Source organism: Macaca mulatta, chromosome 5 (assembly GCF_049350105.2).
Source record: "Macaca mulatta isolate MMU2019108-1 chromosome 5, T2T-MMU8v2.0, whole genome shotgun sequence".
Taxonomy (NCBI): domain Eukaryota; kingdom Metazoa; phylum Chordata; class Mammalia; order Primates; family Cercopithecidae; genus Macaca; species Macaca mulatta.
This window is the reverse complement of record NC_133410.1, coordinates 27,554,670-27,580,031: the sequence shown is the minus strand read 5'-3', so window position 1 is coordinate 27,580,031 and position 25,362 is coordinate 27,554,670. Positions and strand designations below refer to the sequence as shown.

Here is a 25,362-nt window from a genome sequence, read left to right as displayed (position 1 = left end):
TTGAAAAATCCCTGAGCTAACCAAGCCATTTAGGCCTTGAAAATAACTTTAACCTTGCTTAAGTTGCCAATGTAGGGAGAAAACTTGGGTCATTTCTTGTAAATGCCTGTATTACAGAAAAACAGAACTTAAGCTTGACCAATAAGAGGAGGCCAGATAATGTGACTACAGAACAAGGGATTTTTCAGTGGGATGGAGCAAATAAGGCAGTTTCATGATGCTTATCAATTAAATATTTTCTTTGTATTACCTTCCGATTCATTCTGTAAAAGTGTATCCTTTATGTTTTTTCAATGGCATTGAAGAACCACTTCCTGTTTAGAGCTGTCCTATTCATGGATTACTGTTTGTTTAAATACATTATATAAATTATATTTACCTCAGTTTATCTTTTTAATACAACTAACAGATATTCCAAATTTGACCTGCTTTGAAAAGTATTGAATGTATTATCTCACATAGGTGGAATCCCACACACAGTGACATTTTCAGGCAGGTTGATTAAGTGGCTCATTGTTTTCAAAGACCCAGGTTCTTCCCATAACTCTGAAATCCACTGGATTAAAGTAACCTATAAGCTTGTTCCTCTCTTGATTTCAAGATACTATCTGTCACTGCTGCAGATTTTCTTACTCATCATGCAACATTAAGGGTAGCCACAAATAATTTGATGTTTTCTTCATCTTGAGATGAGTTCTATGTACCATCCCCTTGAATCTGGGTGATAGCTATGTCTACTTGAACAATGGAATATGGCAAAAGTGAATCTGTGATTGCTCCTAGACCCAAGCCTTAAAATACTGGTAGCTTCTACTTTGTCTTTGAACACTTGGTTTTGCAACCCAATGTCTGTACTGTGCAAAAGTCTAATAAGTCACACACCAGGCCCCTGTGAAGAGCAACTGTGGTTAGCTGAACTCCCAGGAAACAGCCCACACCATCTTATGATTCATGTAGATTAATATCTTAAATGTGAATCTTCCATTTCTAGTCCAGCTGCCCAGCTGATGCCACATGGAATGGACACGAGTTATCCTCACATAGTCTTTCCCAGATTACTTGTTTGTGAATTAAATAAATGACCACTGTTTAAACCATTGCTTTGTTCTTTTTTTTTTTTTTAAATTGGAGGGAACGAGTGTTTGTGATGCAACCATTAATAATCAAAACAGTCATATTTCTCAACAGATAGAAAAATATAAGTTCTTGTAGTCAGTGTGATGGGACAAACATAGGCCTACTGCTCACCCCCTGAGTCACTCAAGAAATTCCAAAGCCAACTGTCTTTACCTAAACTAAGTCTCCTACTAAAGTTGAGATGAGGTCAGTTTCCACAGATGCAATGGCATATGGAGCAGCGCTAGGTTCAGTAAGGAGGAAGATGAATTGGTGGCAGACAAATAATCTGTAGGGTCCACTGCTAACTACATACTTTCTTTTAAAAAGAGAAAATTTTCAGATACTGATACTAAGACAGAGATTTGAAACTTTTATAAATTGTCCTTAGGTCGTAAAGATAAAGAGGGACTATTAGAGCAAATGTTAATTCATCAAAGAGCATGTTAAAATTGAGGCTCCATCATTTGAGGCCTTTATTCTAAGAAAATAGATGATTCAGAGACTTACTAGAAGATAAACACAACGACACTTAATGGTTATCTCTTTAAAAAATGGGATGAAAAATGTCTGAGCTCTTATGCAAAAAAAAAAAAAAAAAAAGCTAGCTTTAAAGTGAATTTTGAGAACATTCCTTCTACAAAGCAGATATCTGGTGCTTCACACATACTTTCCCAATAATCAAAGGGTAGACCACAAACAGTGAGATGGCTAAGTTCCTACACTGGTATACACTTTCTACATGACTTTAGGAAAGTTGTCTAACTTTACTAGCTTCTTTTATCCATTTAATAATAATTTATTGAGCACTTAGGCTATAATAGGCACTGTACCTTCATCTATGAAATGAAAATAATCATACTTCTTTTTTTTTTTTTTTTTTTTGAGACAGAGTTTCTCTCTTGTTGCCCAAGCTGGAGTGCAATGGCACAATCTTGGCTCACCGTAACCTCCGCCTCCTGGGTTCAAGCGATTCTCCTGCCTCAGCCTCTCCAGTAGCTGGGATTACAGGCACGCACCACCATGCTTCGGCTAATTTTGTATTTTTAGTAGAGACGAGGTTTCTCCATGTTGGTCAGGCTGGTCTCAAACTCCCGACCTCGGGTGATCCGCCTGCCTCAGCCTCCCAAGCATACATCTTTTAAAAGTTTCTCCGAAAATTATATGAAGTCCTCTTTGTAAAAAAAAAAAAAAAAAAAAAAAAAAAAAGGACTTTTATAACAATGTTTGAATATACATCACATATTTTAAATTTCTGTATAACTATAGAATGAGATAATAATAGCAGAAAGTCAAGTACACCTTCACGGTTTTACAAAATGTTTTAACTGGTAGCAAATTCAAAGAGGAAAGAAATCCATTATTATGAAAGCAGAAGATAGTCCACACACTAAGGGTACTCTGAAATAACAGGGATGGCTGGAGCCACCTTCATACACAACATGAGAATTTGAAACAAAGTGGTTCATCTTTCTGTTACCCATGTAAGAAAGAGGTTATTCCAGATACTGTAAAACCAATTTTATTACCTTGAATTCTAAGAGGCTGCAATTATTTTAGGCTATAACAAAATTATTATTAAATCAAGTTTTTAAAAAATAAGTCAACTGAAAATTGAGAATACTTTATAATTCTCTGATTTTAACTAACTTTGTCAGACTAAAGAACAGCCAGACCTAGTGTCTTTAAAATCACTTTTTAAATATAGGTTTTATTTTTCAAATTGATCTCAGCTCTGTTCCAAATGACTCTGGTCCGCAGGACTGACAACATATTGGGGAGAGTTTTGCATTTTAGATGACGGTTTTTTTTTTTTTTTAATTTATGTAAGCTTTTATGCTCTTTCTTAAAGGCTTTTCATAATTTGCCTATTGCCCTTTCATTTATCCATTCATTCACTTTCACACTTACTTATGAGCATTATGCTATATACTGAAGAAATTTTTTCAGTAAGGAACCAAACTATTTCATCAGCTTTCAGGGCATGAGGTATGTAATTTTAAATCAATATCCATAATGGAATGAGCAAAGTGTCTTCACGTTCTACATCTGCCTCATTTATACCCAGATTATAATTTTCCTTGATTTCACATTTAATTTAATCTGGATAAATGCTGTAAGTAGAAGTTTTAACTAGCATTAGAGTTACTTTACAGATGCAAACATACACATACCATATGTGCATATAATTTTCATTCATCTTTGTTGTAAAAAAATTACATTGATCATTTTCTGTTATAATACACTACATGATTCCTTGAAATGTTTTTCTTTTTTTTTTTTTTTTTTTTTTTTGAGACAGAGTCTCGCTCTGTCGCCCAGGCTGGAGTGCAGTGGCCGGATCTCAGCTCACTGCAAGCTCCGCCTCCCGGGTTCACGCCATTCTCCTGCCTCAGCCTCCCAAGTAGCTGGGACTACAGGCGCCCGCCACCTCGCCAGGCTAGTTTTTTTGTATTTTGTAGTAGAGACGGGGTTTCACCGTGTTAGCCAGGATGGTCTCGATCTCCTGACCTCGTGATCCGCCCGTCTCGGCCTCCCAAAGTGCTGGGATTACAGGCTTGAGCCACCGCGCCCGGCCCTTGAAATGTTTTTCAAGGTAAATTTAGAGTTATTTGACAATACCTATTTTTTTTTTTTTTTTTTTTTTTTTTTTTGCAACTGAGAAAGAAAGCCCTTGACCTCCCAGAGAATCTTTTCTTATGCAGTGGCTGCAATTTGTCACTCCTGGGTGATTTAGATGGAAACAATAGCAAGTGGCTTTGAAGAACTGTGGTGGGCAATAAAAGGTTAATTTTCTCAAAATGGAAATCTCTAGCTGTCCCTGTGATAACTGAGAGGGCTGTAGAGATAAGTGTTTGCGTGGCAATGAAGAGAATATTCTGAACATTAAATTAGAGTTTTGATAGGCTTATTTATGACCATGTTTACTGCAGGGATGGTAAAAATGAATTAAAGAAAAGTGCACATACCATACTGAACTGACCTGCTCTTGATAATGATGAAACCCTTTGGATTTTATACTGTGGGCTTAACCAGCAGTGCTCCCCAAGGAAATAATTACTCCAAAGAGAACTTTTGCCCAGTCAGTTATTGAATTTTGTTCACATATGGAAGAACCGAGCTTACCAAGAGGAGGCCACCTCTGCAGCAAGTGTCTGTTTTAAAAGAAGATTCAGGTTCAGGTCCCTTACTAGTCCTTATAGCTGAGAAACTTGAACACGTTATTTTGAAACCCAGCATTGTCATCTGTAGTAAGAGTGTTGGTGGTACTATTAAGCAATCTAGAGGTGTTTGACACTCCCCAAAATGCAAATAAAAATAAGAGCAAGATTGCCCTATCATGAGGAGAAATGAAAGGCACCGAGATTGAAGATTTACTGTTTACATTTAAACACACTCGAGTTTGAGTACTACATCTGTGGCTTAACAATTACCTCCAATCAGTCTTGTTAATTTAGCAGTCTACAGTTTAGTTTCCTGAAATGTAAACTGTTGGTTTTTAGCAGGATTGGTGAGAGGATTAAATGAGATAATTAATGTAACATGATGAAAATGCTTTCTAGCACATTGTAAGCACTTAAAATAAATGTTAACTAATAGCAGCTATTTTATTTTATTTCAGTTAACCAAAAGGTTAATTAGAAACTTAGTTGGTGAGTCAAGAATGAATGGAAGAGAAGAAAAAATAGTTACAAAGGCCAATGTTACCCATGTTGTTAAGAACTGAAAATATCATCCGGGGAAACTCAACCATCTTCCTGACATCTAGATCCCTATACCGAAGGCGATAACATTAGGATATGTAAGTCTGATGTTGTGAGAGAGATTTGAATACTTCACATAATACGCCTTTCTTTTGTTATGCTCTTCAGGCAGTCATCTATTATCTGGCTTTCCAATGGTTTGCCTAGAGAAAAAAAAAATATGATGATCTTTAGAGACCCAAATAAATATCTGATTTAGATATTACAGTCTTCATTGAAAAGAATACACAGATCTCTGATTGTATATGTAGTCTTCTACATGTTTCAGTAGAAGTCAGTTATTTTAAGCGTTATAGCCTCTAAGTATACAATAAAATTTCTAAACTCTCAAACTAAGGATATGACTTGGGATGGGCTGAATACATTAAAACGTGGCTTCCATTTAGGGATCCATTAGAAAAACCACGGCACTCATCTAACTCATTGCATAACTCTAAAACTAGAAGCCTGTTTTCCCGTGACCAGTGGTTTAGTTAAGACTGATGAGAGAACATAAGTGAAAAATATTGGTTTTAGTTATAAAGTAAGGATGATAAAAATTTCATTGTGTTTAAGAAAGTTACTAGTTGAATCTAGGACTCTTAGGAAAGAATTTATCTGCCACGTTCTGGCAATGAACTAAAGTGTGTATAGGATTATATGTTACTACCACATTACACATATTACCTCTTATTTTTACACATGGAAAATTATAAAAATAAAAATGAGAGGCAAGAGATATACTTAAGATTTTGATAATTTGAATACAACATAGAAGATACATTGTTTAATCTTACTGAATTTGATCATTTGGAGTAGGGTTGATCTGATTTGTAGACTAACTTCAAAATTGAACATTCTTGAGCAAAAGTCCACCTTTAGGAAATTTATTTTAATAAATAACAACTTATAATTAGCATATCAATTATGGTATATATTCGATTGCTTCCAAATTACTTTTGTGTCAATTGAAACAATTTGCTTTGCAAAATATTATAAATTATCATCCCAGATATTATTTATGAAACTCCCTTGTCTATTTGTAAATAGTTTCATGAGTAAACTTGTGACAAGCTCTCATTTAAATATCTATACATTTAGAATTGTATAATCTGAAATGAATTAAGTTCAACAGTAACATTTCAAGTGAAAATGTCATAGTTATAGAGGAAGAAGTTAATACCTGAGCATTTTTCTGCAGAATTATTATAAGATTGCTATTTTAGCAATACCCTCATAATGTATTAGAAATATGAATTAGAGCCTATGTAATTAATATTCTTTACACTGAGATACATGTAATATATTATCACATGATAATTAAGGTTAAAATTGTTTAAATTTTTAAATACTCTAAGCAAAAATGTTAAGAAAATATAACGTAAACAAAAATATCACAATTACTGTTCAAAATATTGATATATACAAATTGTTTTTTAGTATCTTCAAGGGTATTAAAATGATGTTCATATGTGATGAATGTTAATAATATGCTGTTTGTATTTACTTATCAGAAGGGTTTCCAGTTGTATCTTTCCTAAATAACAACTATTAATCTTTATCTATTTACAAGACAGTATACTGAGTCAAAATATTGTTCTTCTTTTAAATTTAGAGAGTTGTTTTTTCAGCTACTCGGGAGGCTGAGGCACTACGGCCTGGGAGAGAGGGCGAGACTCCGCCTCCAAAAAAAAAAAAGAAAAGAAAAGAAAAACAAAATATTTTTTCTTTAATCTTGAAGCCTTTCAATATTTTCACATGTAAAAGATTAATTTATTTGTATGTAAAACCTTTATAAAATTTTAAATGAGTAAATTCAATTAATTGCTTATGAAGGTTTAGTGTTTTGTGAAAGAGTGATGGCCTATATGTCAAATGTTTAATTACAATTCTTTCTTAAAAAATAGTTAGTATCTTACATTTTTAAAAATTCTCATGTTATTTGTCATTGATTAAAGACCCTGGAATATGAAATGAGCAAATATTATTCTCACTTTAAATTTGAGGACATTAAAACTTTTAAAGATCATGCAGTCTTTTCAAGTGATTTGGCTAATGTTCAGAGAAGCTACCAGAGAGCTACCTCTTATTCTGGTGCTTTTCTTAATATTGTAAAATTGTGAAATAATGTGATGCAATTTGATAAAATATGATGTAGATTACTACAACCTATAAAATTTCTCCAGTTCACATGAAAATTAATTTAACTTAAATGAGATAAAATAATTATATATATTTATATCTGTCAATTAAGTTATTTAAAAAAGCACACATGCCCAATTATGACTGTGTGTATGCTATAATCTTGGTGTTATTTTAATATTTGAAACGGGATTTGGAAAACTGGAAGTGGTTTTTATGTCATTTTGCCTCAGTAGTACCAATAAAGTCATATAATTATTTTTTATTTTATTATTATTATTTCCTGAGGCAGAGTCTTATTTTGTTGCCTAGGCTAGAGTGCAGTGGTGCTATCTTGGCTTACTGCAATCTCCACCTCCAGGGTTCAAGCGATTCTCCTGCCTCAGCCTCCCGAGTAGCTGGGATTACAGGCGCCTGCCACCACGCGCAGTTAATTTTTGTATTTTTAGTAGAGACGAGATTTTGCCACGTTGGCCAGACTGGCCTTGACCTCTTGGCCCTCAGGTGATCTGCCCGCCTCGGCCTCCCAAAGTGCTAGGATTACAGTCATGAGCCACTATGCCGGGCGCAGATAATAATTACTTTAAAAGAAGAAAGTCTATCTGTAGTTTTCTTATATCATGAGTTTTTATAGGGATAAGTTTTAATGATCATTATTTTATTTTTCGTAATATTATATCTGAATTATAATATTCGCCCGCATAAATAAAATATGCGGAAATTTGCAAACTGGTGTTTTCCTGTCTCTTCTTAACAACTGCAGAGGACAGTTGCCTGGCCCCATGAAAATTCACCCTGGGCTCTAGAGCAATCACCACAGCCCAACTAACTCCAGGGGTTTGCTTCACATCTTTAGAACTCTTTCTAGTCTTGACACTCACAACTGATTAAAAAGGCTTAGTTTCTTCCCAACCGAAAACACAACAGGACGAAAGAATAAAGAAAAAGGGAGTTCTCTAACTTAGTCTTAAAATAGTTACACAGAAAATGAGTTGCATCCCTCTGGGCTTATAAAATAAAGGGAGGCAAAAGGAAAAAAAAAAAAATAACCAAGCACATTCTCTTTCTTTTAACTACATGGGTAATATAGGGTATTGAAGAAGAATATCATTATATCTTGGCCTAAAGTATTTTTTAGAATTATACATCATCTCCCCTGATTAAAAAGTGAATATAATATGTGAGAAACAGCTTTAAAATATTGCAGTAAGAACCTTCTCATTCCACTTAAATAGAGGTTATTTTCTCTGTAAACTCCTCAAACAAGGTTTACTTTGTAGAGACACTTGATCACTTCCTTTTCATCAACTTAACTAACGTTACACCCCAGAATCTGCTATTGCAAACCAAAGTGCAATGATGATGCAAAGAACATATGACAAAAGAAGTTATAAAATTTGGCTCTGCAGAATATTTACAACAAAAAGCAGATAGAATTGACTTAACTGTTTGCAACATCTTAGGCAAAACTCACATTTATCTTTTAGACTATAATTGTTTATTTAGTTCAGTAACATGGCAGTAAGCACATATTTTACGAATTTGCCAAAGGGGTGAGAAATGAAATTTCCCTCCTTTTAGTTCCTGTTAAGCAATGGACACATTGCTGACTCTGTAGCCATTTTATCCTCTCTGTACAGAAAAGGGGGGAAAAGGTTAATAATGTGAGGGTTTTGGCATTTGAAAGAATTAAGAATTAAGTTCTGGGCCGGGCGCGGTGGCTCAAGCCTGTAATCCCAGCACTTTGGGAGGCCGAGACGGGCGGATCACAAGGTCAGGAGATCGAGACCATCCTGGCTAACATGGTGAAACCCCGTCTCTACTAAAAATACAACAAACTAGCCGGGCGAGGTGGCGGGCGCCTGTAGTCCCAGCTACTCCGGAGGCTGAGGCAGGAGAATGGCGTGAACCCGGGAGGCGGAGCTTGCAGTGAGCTGAGATCCGGCCACTGCACTCCAGCCTGGGCGACAGAGCGAGACTCCGTCTCAAAAAAAAAAAAAAAAAAAAAAAAAAAAAAAGAATTAAGTTCTGGTTTTACCTACTATTACGTGGGTAATTTGGGGCAAGTCAATGGTTTCTTTCCTCCCTTCTGTTTCTTCCCTCTACCGCTTTGCTCTAACTTTCTCTTCCCCTGTTCCTACCTCTCTCCTTTTTTTTCCCTTCCTTCCTTCTTGCTTCCCATTTTAGTCTCTCTCCTCCTTTTATAAAAAATAAATTCAAGTTGAGGACTGAGAGCTTTGTCTCACACTGGTAATTCCAGCACTTTGGAAGGCAAAGGCAGGTGGATTGCTTGAGTCTAGGAGTTCAAGACGAGCCTGGGCAACATGACAAATGCTTGCCTCCACAGAAAATACAGAAATTAGCCAGGCGTGGTGACACACACTTGTAATTCTAGTTACTTGGGAGGCTGAGGCAGGAAGTTTGCTTGAGCCCAGGAGGTGGAGGCTGCTCTGAGTCATGAGGGCTCCACTGCACTCCAACCTGGGTGACGTGATGAGACCCTGTCTCAAAGGAAAAAAGAAAATAGAAGGAAGGAAAGAAGGAAGGAAGGAAGGAAGGAAGGAAGGAAGGAAGGAAGGAAGGAAGGAAGGAAGGAAGGAAGGAAGGAAGGAAGGAAGGAAGGAAGGAATTCAAATTGAAAAACATTAAAATTACAAAGGGAAAGCATACAATTCTGAATACTTGAATCCTGCTCCTAAGAAGCTTGCACTTTGTGCTTTTTCTTCTTTATTTAGTTGGATTTTCCTTGTAAATGTTGTTTTTAAGAATAAATATTTATTTTTAGAATACTTTTTGATTTACTGAAAAATTGAGAATAGTACCAATTTTCCATAAATCGCTTGCTCAGCCCCCATAGTTAACATCTTATGTTAGTGTGTTACAGTTATTAAAATTAACGAATCAATGTTCATTATTTATTTATTTATTTATTTATTTATTTATTTATTTATTTTTGAGGTGGAGTTTCACTTTTCTTGCCCAGGCTGGAGTGCAATGACAGGATCTCAATGCAATGCAACATCCACCTCTCGGGTTCAATCCCAGCTACTGCCTCAACCTCCCAAGTAGCTGCGATTACAGGCGCCCGACACCACTCCCAGCTAATTTTGTATTTTTAATAGAGATGGGGTTTCACCATGTTGGCCAGACTGGCCTCGAGTTCTTGGCTTCAGGTGATCCACCTGCCTCAGCCTCCCAAAGTGCTGCGATTACAGGAGCGAGCCATTGCTCCCGGCAATGTTCTTTATTACTGTATCATGTTTGTCTCTGTTCCAGGATTTCATTTAGAGCACCACAGTACTTTAAGCTGTCATATTGTTTTACGCACCTCTGCACTGGAAGAGTTTCACAACCCTTTCTTGCTTTGGATGACATAACAGTTTTCAGAAGTACTGCTCAAGCTATTTTGTGGAATATTTCTGGATTCGTATGATGTTTTCTCATGATTAGATTGAGTTACAGGTTTGGAGGAGGACAGTCATAGAAATAATGTTCCATTTTCATCACATCATAGTAAGAATATATACTATCAACCTAACCTGGGCCATCTGGGTGAGGTGATGTTTATCAGCTTTCTTTATTGAAAGTTACTCCTCCCCTACCCCAACGCCATTCCACAGTGTATGCTTTGCGAGGAAGACACTTTGTACAGCACATACTTAAAGTGTGAGGACTTATTCTCCATCTCCTGAGGGAGATATATCTACATAAATTATTGAACTAATTCTGCACAGATTTGTCTCTTCTCTCCCGTTTATTATTTATTCACATCGGCATAATTCATGGGCATGTATTTTATACTTTGAGTTAGAATCCAATAGTACTTTGTTTATTGTATGGCTCAAATTTCTCTAGCTATGACCATTGAAACATCCTCCAGTTGACTCCTGTGTCCCTTTGACAAACCCTCATCAATGTGTGTAGGTTTGTTTGTCCGTCTGCTTATTGGTTAGGTGGTTTTGGAGAACTTCTTTATTTTCTTGTACTACAAGAAGTTTCAGAATCATCTTGCATATTTCCTGTCGCCCCAGTCTTACAATCAGTGATGTTTTCAAGTTTACCTGAGTCTTTTCAGTGAACAATCAGTGGTGTTTTCAAGTTTACCTGAGTCCTTTCAGTGAACAACAGTGTTAGAAACATAGATCGATGAACTAAGTGTGCTCGTTGCTATTGGACTGTTATTGCTTCTAGGCTCTCTCATCTGTCAGAACAAGAAAATATACGAATGTAGACTAAGCTGTGTACTTCTGTGCTTCCCCTCTTCAATCTTACTCTCCTTCCCTGACCCACTAGTAACCACTGCTGTTTGTACCACTTTCCATAATTTTGTTTTTTTCCAGAATGTCATATGTTTGAAATTATACGATACAGCCTTTACAGACTGTTTTTTTAAACTTATCATTATGCATTTTATATTCCTTCACATCTTTTTGTCTTGATGGCTCATTTCTTTTAATCTATGAATAATATTCCATTGCATAGATATATCATTGTTTAGTCATCTGTTGAAGAACAGCTTTTGGTAATTATAAATAAAGGTATTATAAACATTCATATAAAGTTTTTCATGTTAACATATGTGTTCAACTCAGATTTGTACGTATGCCAGAGTCTATTTCCTACATCATATGATAAGGCTGTGTTTAACTTTATAATTAACTGCTAAACCGCTTCCAAAATGGCCATAGCATTTTGTATTTCTACTAGCAATGAATGGCAGTCCCTGGTGCTGTGAATCTTTGCTCATCAATCGCTATTGCCAGTGTCTTTGGATTATAGCTGTCCTAATAGGTGTGTAGGGATATCAGGTAATTTTTTAATTTGCAATTTCCTCATGACATATGATGTCAAGTATCTTTTTATATGCGTATTTGCCATATTGATATCTTTTCTAGTGAGCATCAATTTTTTGAACCATTTTCAAATTAGTTCATGTGTTTACTTTTGTTGGGTTATAATAGTTATTTGTATGTGTTGGATAGCACTTGTTTAACATATATATTTGCATGTCTGTGCCTTGTCTTTGCACTCTCTTACTGTGTACTAGTCAGAGAAAAAGATTTTAATTTTAGTAAAGTTCAACTACTATCATTTTTTCATTGATCATGCTTTTGTGTTGTATCTCAAATCTCATTACCAAACCAAAGGTCATCTAGAGTTTCTATGTTTTCTTCTGAAAGTTTTACATATTTTTGTTTCACATTTACATCTATGATTCAATGTGATTTATTTCTCTCAAAGATATAAGGTCTGTATGTGGGTTCTTTCTTTTTAATATGGACACCCACTTGTTTCAGCATCATTTGTTGAAGACTATTCCTTTTCTATCAAATTGTCATTGTCTTGACTATTGTATCTTTATAAGTCTTGCAATCACGTTATTTGAATCATCCATCCTAGTTCTTGATATGATTTCGCTGTGTCTCCACCCAAATATGGTCTTGAATTGTAGTTTCCATAATCCCCACACGCCATGGGAGGGATGTGCTGGGGAATAATTGAATCATATGGACAGTTACCTTCGTGTTGCTGTTCTCATGATAGTGAGTGAGTTCTCACAAGATCTGATGGCTTTATAAAGACCTTTTTCCCTTTTGCTTGGCACTTCTCTCTCCTGCTGTCATGTGAAGAAGGACATGTTGCTTCCCCTTCCACCATGATTATAAATTTCCTGTGACCTCCCCAGCCAAACAGAACTGTGAGTCAATTAAGCCTCTTTGCTTTATAAATTACCCAGTCTTGGATATTTCTTCATGGCAGCATAAGAACAGACTAATACAGTTCCTCTTCTTCCTCGTTGTTTTGGTTATACTAGGTCTTTTGTCTTTGCACATAAACTTTATAATAAGTTCGTAAGTTTCTACAGAATAGCTTGATGTGATTTTGACTGAAATTGCATCAAATCTATACATCAACTTGGAAGAACTGTTATCTTAACAATATTGAGTCTTCTAATACATGAACATGAAATATCTCTTCCTTCATTTAATATTTTCAATCTCTTTCATCAGAGTTTTGTAGGAATATGCACGTAGATGTTATAGATATCTCATTAGATTTATACCTAAGTGTTTCATTTTTGGTTTTGGGATAGGAGTATTGTAAATAGTATATTTTTAAAGGATTCAAATGCCAGTTTATCACTGGTATATAGGAAATCAATTAGCTTTTGTATATTAGCTATGTATCCTGTGTCTTTCCTATATTAGTTCATTTAAGAAGGTTTTATTTATTTAATTTTGAAGACTCTTGAGTTTTTCTACATAGACATTTATGTCTTCTGTAAACCAAATGGTTTGATTTCTTTCTCTGAAAATGTATACATTTTATTTATTTTCACGCTTATTGCATTAGCTAGGAATTCCAGTATGATTCTTCATGTAATTGATGAGGAATTATATCATTACCTATCTCCAATTTTAAAATGAGATCATCCAGTTTCTCACTACTAAATACGTTGTTCAATAGAGGTTATTTGTATATGTGTTTTATCAAGTTGGGAAGCTCCTTTCTCTTTCTAGTTTGTTGAGAATTTTTGACATGAATGAGTGTTGCATTTAGTCAATAATGCAAAGGCCTATTTGCATTACATAATTTGTTAAAATACATTGAAAATATTGGAAGGTTTCAGTGTCATTTTAGGAGGATGAAATAGACTTTTGGAAGTGAAAAATGGTGACAAAGTATAAGGTATATTTATATTTTTAATAGACTTGCCTATATTATGAGTAGTGTTTGAGTGTAGTGTCATAGCATTTTTTTTCCTCCAAAGATATTCAGCCACTGAAAAAGTTGTCAAAGAAGCATATCAAGCCATGCTGGAGTGGTCGTTTGACAATTTTATAATGCAAAGTATCACTTGTAGTGTCAGATTAAATTCAGATTTCTGGGCTTCACTCTTTTAAGTGTATACTTTTATGGATGGTTTTGCTATGTGCTACTGATGCAAAGTTGATGCAAAAGCATTTGAGAAATTTTGGTCTAAAGGTATGACACAATGAGTTCTAACATTTATTCCAAACTTTGTATCCCATGAATTTAAAAAGATAAACGCTTCTAGCAGAGATGTGATTCACCCTGTGCCTCGGATGATGAGTATAACGTCAGAATGAATCGTAACATTGTTCAAAATGACATTGCCCTGACTGGCATTATCTATATCAGAAGACAGATAAGTCCTAAATCTCAACTAATTTTTTAAATATTAACTAATCCATCACTGGAATAAAAAGTATTTGGTTTAATGAGGGAATCTTTCCAGTTGTCATATCTTAAATGTAATGAAGCAGAAACCAGGTTGCATTTATTGCTTCTGAGGCAATATATAAATGTATCCCTAATGTACTCTATATTAATAAATGTTCATTTAATTCTACACTTGCTGAGAAAACTGAAATATTTATTTCAGAATACAATTTCTTTTTTTCTTTTTTTTTTTTTTTTTTTTTTTTTTGAGACGGAGTCTCACTCTATCACCCAGGCTGGAGTGCAGTGGCACGATCTCTGCTCACTGCAACCTCCACCTACTGGGTTCACGTCATTCTCCTGCTTCAGCCTCCCGAGTAGCTGAGACTACAGGCGCCCACCACCACACCCGGCTAATTTTTTGTATTTTTAGAGACGGGGGTTTCACCATGTTAGCCAGGATGGTCTTGATCTCCTGACCTGGTGATCCGCCTGCCTCGGCCTCCCGAAGTTGCTGGGATTACAGGCGTGAGTCACCGTGCCCAGCCTAAAATTGCTTCTTGAGGTAAGAAAACCCAAACATACTTTAACAAAAGAGTAAGCTATTTCAGAAGCTGCTACAAACTCAGCGCTGTGCTTTTTTAAATTGACAGTATTTTAAGCTCAAATGGTTGAAATGAATAACAATAATATTTCAGTCTCATAAAATCCTGTTACTTATTAAGTCTGCATAGTAAGTAGATGCATAAGAACCTTATAATTCTATGATTTTCATCCTGGGAATATAATTTTTTATTTGAATAACTTTTCCCTGAATGCATTTAAAATAAGGAAGACAAGGAGTTTATGTGCAATTACATTATTTTAGAACATACAGTGGTAATTCATATATATTAAATATTTAAGATGCATTGCTATTCAAATATTTTCAAAGGTGTTACAAACCTAATCTCCCCTTCATTTCTCTTTCTATTATCTTTAAATAATCATAATAAAGAAGTAAAGTAAGCTAGAATATGGGAGGATATGGCTACTTTTGACATTATAACAGGCTTTATATAGATATTTTGTTATGGTAGTTTAAATATTTGAGATTTTAAAATTGTATGATTCCAAAAAACAAAAAACACAAGTGAGAAAGAACCCTTTTGTATTTTCAAACAGAGTTATTTTCATATTTGAAATTAGAAAATGTTGACATTGTTATCTTAATTTGTATGCAACTATTGGCTAATGTATTAGACATATTTCACATTGAAGAAACCCTGTATAATAAGGTCACAGTTTTATATGATCAGGCACTCACATTGCATATGGGCAAGTACTCTGATAGGCAAAGAAATATATGTAACTTCCAAGAACAGATACTTGTGCAAGTGAGTGAGTTTGTTATTTAACTTGTGACTCTTACACCTTCTTATTAAAACAATCTCATTAACCAGAGAATCTTATTCTTAATACAGTCTTCCCTTTTTTGCACATAGACTAGTTGATACGTTATCTTGTAAGTTTTATTTGGTTATTAAAATTTCCCTACCCATAACTTCTCATTTTCATCGTAAGGCAGAATAAAACCCCAGTATTTTTCTCATTGTTGATTATGCCATAATGGTTTTAGAAATAGACTTCCTCTTCTTTCCTGGTCTTTGGAGATCTATTATACAGCAATGTGAAAACAACCAGACATCACAGAAACTCACAGGTAGAGCTGTAAACTCTTCCTTTGAAGTCATTACGTGGGGAACAGATGTGATTCATCATCCATATTGGTTAGAGAGAAAGAAGATACTAGACAACAAGTCCTGATAAAAGACAAAACTAGAGCCAACCAATTTGTTATAGTGCGAAAGAAACAGATACTGAGAAAAAGAATAGTATTCTTGTCAATTGAACAGGGACTGGAAATGGAGGCTCATACTATTCCAACCGTCAACAAAGTAGATTTACTTCTTCGTTGAGTATTTTTCAGGCCAAATAATATCACTGAAAAAAAGATCTATACCTTTAGATTTATTTTAAAGTACATCTAAACAGTGCTTAGTCACCGTCTTAGGTAACTCCAGTGTAGTGGCTGAAAACATAGATTCAAACAGCCATGGTTTGTTCTCTGTCTTTGCCAAATATTAGAAATATACAGTGGCTCATACGAGCTGATTGTTAGTTTCTGTTTCTATTTCTGTGTTCAGTGATCACATTTGTAGCTTGAAATCAGCCATGATGTGGATGTTTACACTGTGGAACCAGGAATATGCTACAAGTCAAGCCTCTTTCTGTCCCAATTTTTGTTATTAAGCAAGGCAAATCAGGCTCCATATCCTGAAGCAAACTGATTCAACTCTTTAGCTCTCAGATTATTTCATCTGTAAAATTGATCGAATAAAACTATGTATTTTTATAAGAATTATCTTTCATAATGTTTTAAAGTACCTAGTATAGTGACTGCTTCATAGTAAGCACCCCCAAATGGTAGTGTGTCTTTATTATTATGTGTTCACTAGAAATAAATCTGCCAAAACTGTCTACCTGTAATAGATAATAACATGATGAAAAATTGTTATCTAGACAACTGCAAAAATGTATAGACATAGATGCTGGAATTCCTTATTGAATGATTGTTAAATGAATTAAAACACCAGTGATATGGTTTGGTTGTGTCCCCACTCAAATCTCATCTTGAATTCCCATGTGTTGTGAGAGGGACCCAATGGGAGGTAATTGAATTAAGGGAGTGGGTCTTTCCCCTGCTGTTCTCATGAGAGTGAATAAGTCTCACTAGATCTGACAGTTTTAAAAATGGGAGTTTCCCTGCACAAACTCTCTTGCTGCCATCCATGTAAGATGTGACTTGCTCCACCTTGTCTTCCACCATGATTGTGAGGCCTCCCCAGCCATGTGGAACTGTAAGTCCATTAAGCCTCTTTTTTCCCAGTCTCAGGTTTGTCTTTATTAGCAGTGTGAAAATGGACTAATATAATAAGTTATGAAAATATCTCAATGAACTATCAATTAAATAATAAATAAGTACTTTTGTGGGGGAAGGAAAGAATGCAATGCATTCACATTTCCTTCCATAAATATTTAATGACCAGCTACTATTTGCAAAACATTGCTGTAACTTTATAGGGGAAAATCTTACTCTCATGGAAGGCACCTTCTGTTCAGTGAGTATGGTCAATGAGCAAGTTAATGAATACAGACACATACAATGTCAGATGGGTAAGATAAGGGAATAAAAAGTGACAGGGCAGAAGGGAGGGACTACTATATTTAATAGAGTAGAACCAAATCTTCTTTACTAAGGTAACGTTTGAGTGGTTACGTGAATACAGTGAGAAAGAGTTGAGCCACACAGGTATTTGGCAGTAGGGCATTCACCACAGTGGGAGAAATGAAGAACACAGCATGATACAGGAATACGATGTGCTTCACATATCCCCAAAACAGCAAGGAGGCCAGTGTGACTAGCAAATCTTCAGAATAGGCTTTTATAAACTGATGTATGCATTATAAAATTAGTTTATAAATGAATTCAGTTCTTTGTTTCTCAATCATTATCATAAAATATCTCCTCCAAGCTCACCTGAAATCCTAGATGTTCTCTAGTATTTAAGTGTGTATGCTTTGTACAAAATAAACTGGGGATTCAATGCTCAATCTTGTCACTTGCTTTGTGACCAGAGGACAATTATTCATCTGTTCTCCTGTTATGTCAGTCAGATATTAATTTGCTTACATTCATATAGTTACTCAATACTTGGTCTTTTGGTCTGTCAATTTATCGTGTGTTTGTGTGGGTGTGTGTGTATGTGGGGGTGTGTGTGTGTGTGTGTGTGTGTAGTTTTTGTTTTGTTTTGTTTGGCTTTGGTTGTACTTTTTCTTTTTCTTATTCCCTCAAATTTCCTGCCTCCCATTGGTTGAAAGTTTTTATTTTCTCTTTTGTACTACCATTATTTTATTGCTATGATCTGACATGACTTGTGAAATAATAAATCCCACAGTATTATTAATAATTACACACATATGTTTCACAAAACTACTTAAAATTATCTTTTTCTGATAAATTAATTGGAACGTTTATCTTCCTTCCAAAGAAGGAAGAACATTCCCTTTCTTTTTCTCTATTATTGTTTATATAGAATTTATTTACATATTTTGAAATGTAGAAAGCTACTATTATCTGTTTCTGAGATATTATTTATATACTTGAAATGTGGAAGTATTAAGAGTATAGTTCCTTCAGTTTTTAAAAAATGTATTTATTCGTGTAAACCCCATCCTTTTTTTCAGGCACAGAGCATTAACATCAAGCTGCAATTTCCTAAAACTCCTTCCTAATCAATTCCTTGAAGAAACCAGCGATCTGATTTTTATCCACATAGCTAGCTTAATTTTACCTATTCTTGAACTTTATAAAAATTGAATTACACAGTATTTACTTTTCTGTGAATTACTTCTTTCACTAGTCATAAGGTTTTTAAGATACATTAATGTTCTTGTGTATTCTTTTTTCAAGAATTAATTTCTTATTCATATCCACCATAGTACATCTATTTCCTTGTTGATGAACAGGTGGGCAATTTCCAGTCTGAGGGTATTATAAAAAAGTCACCATTATATTATTTATATAATAGAGTACAGAGATTTTTGCAGACATGTTTTCTTTTATCTTAGATAAATATCTAAAAGTATGATTACTGGATTGTAGGGTAGTATATGTCATGGCTCAGAACACAATAACACAAAATATGGCATCGTGGCAATTGGAACGCTTCAGAAGCAAGAAAGTCACTCTGACCCTCCTTTGCCATTCTGTGTAATGCAGGATCTGTACAAATTTCTCTCCACTACCACAATTAAAAATAGGTTATAAGGGCCGGGCGCGGTGGCTCAAGCCTGTAATCCCAGCACTTTGGGAGGCCGAGACGGGCGGATCACGAGGTCAGGAGATCGAGACCATCCTGGCTAACACAATGAAACCCCGTCTCCACTAAAAATACAAAAAAAACTAGCCGGGCGTGGTGGCGGCGCCTGTAGTCCCAGCTACTCGGGAGGCTGAGGCAGGAGAATGGCGGGAACCCGGGAGGCGGAGCTTGCAGTGAGCCGAGATCGCTCCACTGCACTCCAGCCTGGGCGACAGAGCGAGACTCCGCCTCAAAAAAAAAAAAAAAAAAAAAAAAAAAAAAAAAAAAGGTTATAAGATCCTCATTCCGGAGCAGTCATGCCCCATACACAGAGGAAAGAGAGGTTACAGACACAGAGATGCAGAAAAGCTCTAAACAGGCTTTTCTGTATTCCCCCCAGTTTGTTAGCATTAATAGTATTTACCAGGTCGGACACGGTGGTTCAAGCCTGTAATCCCAGCACTTTGGGAGGCTGAGGTGGGTAGATTGCCTGAGGTCAAGAGTTCGAGACCAGCCTGGCCAACATGGTGAAACCCCATCTCTACTAAAAAACAAAAATTAGCTGGGCCTGGTGGCGGGCGCCTGTAATCTCAGCTACTTGAGAGGCTGAGGCAGGATAATCACTTGAACCCAGGAGGAAGAGGTTGCAGTGAGCCGAGACCACACCATAGAACTCCAGCCTGGGCAAGAAGAGTAAAACTCTATCTCAAAATAATAATAATAATAATAATAATAATAATAATAAACATTTACCATATCATTTTTGTCCATCCACTTTTCTACACAACTATCTACTTCTTTCATCAGACTTAGCATAAAAGTACATAGTTTTCGCTGGGTCATTGGGTCATTTTTTCTGAAGGTTTTCATGTGTAATGTAAAAGTTTGTTACATTAATTTGTCATTCTTTTCTCTTGTTAATCTGCATTTTGTTAATCTGTCTTTTGTTATAGAGATGCCAGCCAAGACTCTTGGAATGGTTGAGGAAAATATACTACATTTTCTTCTCTACATGTATATTTTACATTTAAAAAAATCAGACATTCAAATGGTTGTGTCAATGTATTTTCTTACTACAAATCTGTAGAAGTTTTAATTTTTCCATATCCTTGCCAATATTTGTACTGTTGATTTTCTTTTGCTTTTTTTTTTTTTTTTTTTCATTTCAGTAGGTGTAGATTGGTATTCCATCCCGACTTTAATTTGAATTTCCTGAAGGCAAATGATGTTGAACACTGTTATGTACTTATTGGCCATATGTTTTCTTATATACTCATTTGTAAAAACTTCTATTCAAGCCTTTTATTTATGTTTGAAACTGATAAAATATTATTATTCTTTATGTATTACAGATGCAAACACTTTGTTGTTGTTTTTTAAGTTTTATTATAGGTCAAGGGTAGATGCACAGATTTATTATATAGGTAATGTCATGTCACAGGGTGATATGATTTGTCTCTGTGTCCCCATCAAAATTTCATTTTGAATTTCAATCTCCATGTGTCAGGGGAGGGACCTGGTGGGAGGTGATTGGATAATCGGGGTGAATTTTCCCCTAGCTCATCTCATGATAGTGAGTGAGTTCTCCCAAGATGATGGTTTAAAAGTGTGTGGCAGTTTCCTGTTCACTTTCACTCTCTCTCATGCTCCACCATGGTAAGACCTGCTTGCTTTCCTTTTCCTGCTTGCTATAATTGTAAGTGTCCTGAGCTCTCCCAGTCATAATTCCTGTTAAACCTATGGAACTGTGAGCCAACTAAACCTCTTGTCTTCATAAATTACCCAGTCTCAGGTAGTTGTGTATAGCAGTGTGAGAATAAACTAATACAGAAAATTAATTCTAGGAAAGTGGGATACTGGTATAAAGATACCCGAAAATGTGGAACTGACTTTGGAACCGAGTAGTAGGCAGAAGTTGAGATACTTTGGAAGGCTCATAAGAAGAAAGGAAGATGTGGGAAAGTTTGGAACTTCCGAGGACTTTTTCAATGGTTTTGACCAAAATGCTGACAGTGATATGGACAATAAGAAGTTGAGGTGGTCTCAGACCGAGATGAGGAACTTGTTGGGAACTGGAATAAAGGTCACTCTTTCTGTGGCATTGTGTCCCTGCTCTAGGGATCTATGGAACTTTGAACTTTAGAGAGATGATTTAGGGCATCTGGTAGAAGAAATTTCTAAACAGCAAAGTATTCAAGATTTGGTCTGGTTTCTTCTAACAGTGTACAGTCATTGGCATTCAGAAAGAGATGATCTGAAATTGGGACTTATGTTTTTAAAAAGGAAAGCAGAGCATAAAAGTTTGGAAAATGTGCAGCCTGATCATGTGGTAGAAAACAAAACCTCATTTTCTGCGAAAAAATTCAGGCTGGCTGCAGAAATTTGCATAAGTAAAAAGGAACCAAATATTAATTGCCAAGACAATGAGGAAAATGTCTACAGGGCATGTCAGAGACATTTGGGGAAGCCCCTCCCATCACAGGTCCAGGGGTCTATCATATTAAAATGATTTGGTGGGTCAAGCCCAGGGCCCAGCTGCCCTGTGAAGCCTGGAGACATAGTGGCCTGCATCCCAGCCATTCCAGATCCAGCCATAGATAAAACAAGCAGAGGTACAGCTCAGGCCATTGTCTCAGAGGGTGCAAGCCCCAAGTCTTGGTGGCTACCACATGGTGTCAGTCCTGTGAGGATGCAGAAGGCAAGAGTTGAGGTTTGGGAACCCGTGGCTAGATTTCAGATGATGTATGGAAATGCAGGGATGTCCAGGTAGAAGTCTGCTGTAGGGGTAGAATCCTCATAGAGAGCCTCTGCTAGGGCAGTGCAGAGAGAGAATATGGTGTTGAAACCCCCACACTGAGTGCCCAATGGGGTACTTCCTAGTGAAGCTGTGAGAATAGGGCAACTGTTCTTTAGACCACATAATGGTAGATCAACTAATAGTTTGCACTGTGCATCCAGAAAAGCCACACACACTCAATGCTATGAAAGCCGCCATGGGGTTGCACCCTTCAGAGCCACAGAGGCAGAGCTTCCCAAGACCTTGGGAGTCCAGCCCTTCTGTTAGTATGCCCTGGATATGAGACATGGAGTAAAAGGACATCATTTTGGAGCTCTAATATTTAATGACTGCCCTTCTGGGTTTTGAATTTGCATGGGGCCTGTAGCCACACTTTTGGCCAATTTATCCCATTTGGAATGGGAGCACTTCCATGAAGTTCTCCATAAGGACTCCACCTCTGCAGCAAACTTCTGCCTGGGCACCCAAGCATTTCCATACATCCTCTGAAATCTAGACAAAGGTCCCCAAAACTCAATTCTTGACTTCTGTGTACCCACAGGCTGAACACCATATGAAAGCCACCAAAAATTGGGGCTTGTACTCTCTGAATTAATGGCCCAAAGTGTACCTGGACCCTTTTAGCCATGGCCGGAGCTGAAGCAGCTGACACATGGGGTACCACATCCTGAGGCTGCTCAGAGAAAGGTGACCCTGAGCCTGGCCCAAAAAAGCATTTTTCCCTCCTGGGCCTCTGGGCCTGCGAGGGGAAAGGCTGCTGGGGAGTTCTCTGTCATGCCCTGGAGACATTTTCCCATTATCTTAGTGATTAATATTTGGCTTCTCATTATTTATGCCAACATCTGTAGCCAGCTTAAAATTTTCCCCAGAAAATGTGTTTTTGTTTTCTATTGAAGGCAGGCTGAAAAATTTCCAAGCTTTTATGTGCTGCTTTCTTTGAATGTTTTGCTGCTTAGCAATTTTTTTCCACCAGATACCCTAAATTATCTCTTCCAGCTTCAAAGTTCCATAGATCTCCAGGGTAGGGGCAAAATGCTGCCAGTCTCTTTGCTAAAGCATAGCAAGGGTGACCTTTACTCACGTTTCCAGGAAGTTGCTCATCTCCATCTGAGACCACCTCAGCCTGGACTTCATAGTCCATATCACTATCAGCATTTTGGTCAAAACCAATCAACATGTCTCTAGGAAGTTCCAAACTTTCTCAGATTTTTCCTGGCTTCTTTTAAGTCCTCCAGTTGTACCAATCTCTGCCTGTTACCTGGTTCTAAAGGCATTTCCACATTCTTGGGCATTCTAACAGGAGCGCCTCACTCTCTGTGATAACTTTTTACTGTATTAGTTTGTTTTCATGCTACCGATAAAGAAATACTCAAGGCTGGGAAATTTATAAAGAAAAGAGGCTTAATTGACTCACAGTTCTGCATTGCTGGGGAAGTCTCAGGAAACTTATAATCATGGTGGAAGGTAAAGGAGAAGCAGGCATCTTCTTCACAGAGTGATAGGACAGAACAAGAATGAGTGCCAGCAGGTGAAATGCCAGATGCTTATAAAACCATCAGATCTCATGAGAAATCACTACTAGGAAAACAGCATGGGAGAATCTGCCCCATCAATTACCATCCATCTAGTCCCTCCCAAAACATGTGGGGACTATGGGAATTACAATTTAAAATGAGATTTGGGTGGGGACACAGCTAAACTATATCAGACGATTATAATTTGATAGTGTATAATTTGTTGAATTGGTTTTTTTTATTTCTGTTTTTTTAAAACCCAAGATTGATGAGGTGTTCATATTTTGTTATTTTTGTTGGGTTTTCTGATTTGAAATACATTATTGGGTAATTTGTAAGAATCTATTGGTAGTATATATTCTTTGTATATCTGAAAATTTCATGTAATAGTCTTGTCTGAATCATATGTTCAATGGCTAGGAAATTTTATGTTGAAAGTTATTTGTTTTATAGTAATTTTACTGTAATAATTTTATTTTCAATAATATTTTTTTTCCTTTTTATGTATATTTTCTCTTTAGTTGGGTTTTAGAGATTTTTCTTTATCCTTAACATGTTTCTGTCCCATTATATACTCAGTATAAAGTCAGTGCACTAAGATAATTCATGTACTTCTTTAATTCAACAATAGTTTCAGTTATATTTCCCTGAATGTTATCCCTGTCATTCTATTAGGAAACTATCAAAAATTTCTTCAGTGTTATCTATGCTTGTAAATTTATTCTTCATATTTTTAATTTTTTAATTTCCTTGTATTTTTTTATTCTTCCCCTAAAGATATTTCTCTTGAGTTACAATCTAATTACATTTTTTAGGTTATTTTACATTCTTTAAGTTATTTTAAAATATACAATTAAGTTATTATTGAATGTCATCACCCTATTGTGTTATCAAATAAGTGGTCTTCCCTACACATTTTATTGATAAATTCTTCAGTGCTGTTTTCCAATTTCGAAATCCAATCTAACCATACATACGTTTACTATTATTCCACCTGTTGTGTATACGTTATATTTCAATGCATGTATATATTTTCTTTTTTAAAAATTTTTATATTTTACTTTAAGTTCTGGGATAATGTATAGAACATGTGGGTTTGTTAGATAGGCATACATTTGCTATGGTGGTTTCTTGCACCTATCAACCCGTCATCTAGGTTTTAAGCTGCACATGCATTTGGTATTTGTCTTAATGCTCTCCCTTCCCTTGCCCCCACTTCTGGATAGGCCCCACTGTGTGATATTCCCCTCTCTATATCCATGTGTTCTAACTGTTCAGCTCCCACTTATGAGTGAGAACATGCGGTGTTTGGTTTTCCGTTCTGTGTTAACTTGCTGAGAATGATGGCTTACAGCTTAATCCATGTCCCTGCAAAGGACATGAACTCATTCTTTTTTATGGTTGACACATTTTCTTTATTCAGTCTATCATTGATGGGCATTTGGCTTGGTTCCAGCTGTTTGCTGTTGTAAACAGTGCTGCAATAAACATACGTGTGCATGTATATTTATAGTAGAATGATTTCTAATCCTTTGGGTATATACTCAGTAATAAGATTACTGAGTCAAATGGTATTTCTGATTCTAGATCCTTGAGGAATCACCACACTGTTTTCCACAATGGTTGAACTAATTTATACTCCTATAGTGTAAAAGCATTCCTATTTCTCCACAGCCTTGCTAGCATCTATTGTCTCCTGACTTTTTAATGATTGCCATTCTAACTGGCATGAGATGGTATCTCAGTGTGGTTTTGATTTGCATTTCTCTAATGACCAGTGATGATGAGCTTTTTTTTTTTCATCTGTTTGTTGGCCACATGAATGTCTTCTTTTGAGAAGTGTCTGTTCATATCCTCCACTCACTTTTGATGGGATTGTTTCTTCTTGCAATTTTTTTTAAGTTCCTTATAGATTCTGGATATTAGACCTTTGTCAGATGGGCAGATTTCAAAAATTTTCTCCA

At 36.1% G+C, this 25,362-nt stretch overlaps 2 long non-coding RNA genes across 2 annotated transcripts in view; both read right to left on the bottom strand.

Annotated features, from left to right (window-relative positions):
• LOC144340969 (uncharacterized) overlaps nt 1–2,285 on the bottom strand; it is a 33,700-nt gene extending 31,415 nt beyond the window's left edge. Inside the window, exon 1 of the long non-coding RNA XR_013417506.1 lies at nt 2,061–2,285. This is a non-coding gene — a long non-coding RNA (uncharacterized LOC144340969). The remainder of the gene's footprint in view (nt 1–2,060) is intronic.
• A 2,188-nt stretch (nt 2,286–4,473) lies between these two features.
• Nucleotides 4,474–25,362, bottom strand: part of LOC106998298 (uncharacterized) — a 105,520-nt gene continuing 84,631 nt past the window's right edge. Inside the window, exon 5 of the long non-coding RNA XR_001444726.3 lies at nt 4,474–5,023. This is a non-coding gene — a long non-coding RNA (uncharacterized LOC106998298). The remainder of the gene's footprint in view (nt 5,024–25,362) is intronic.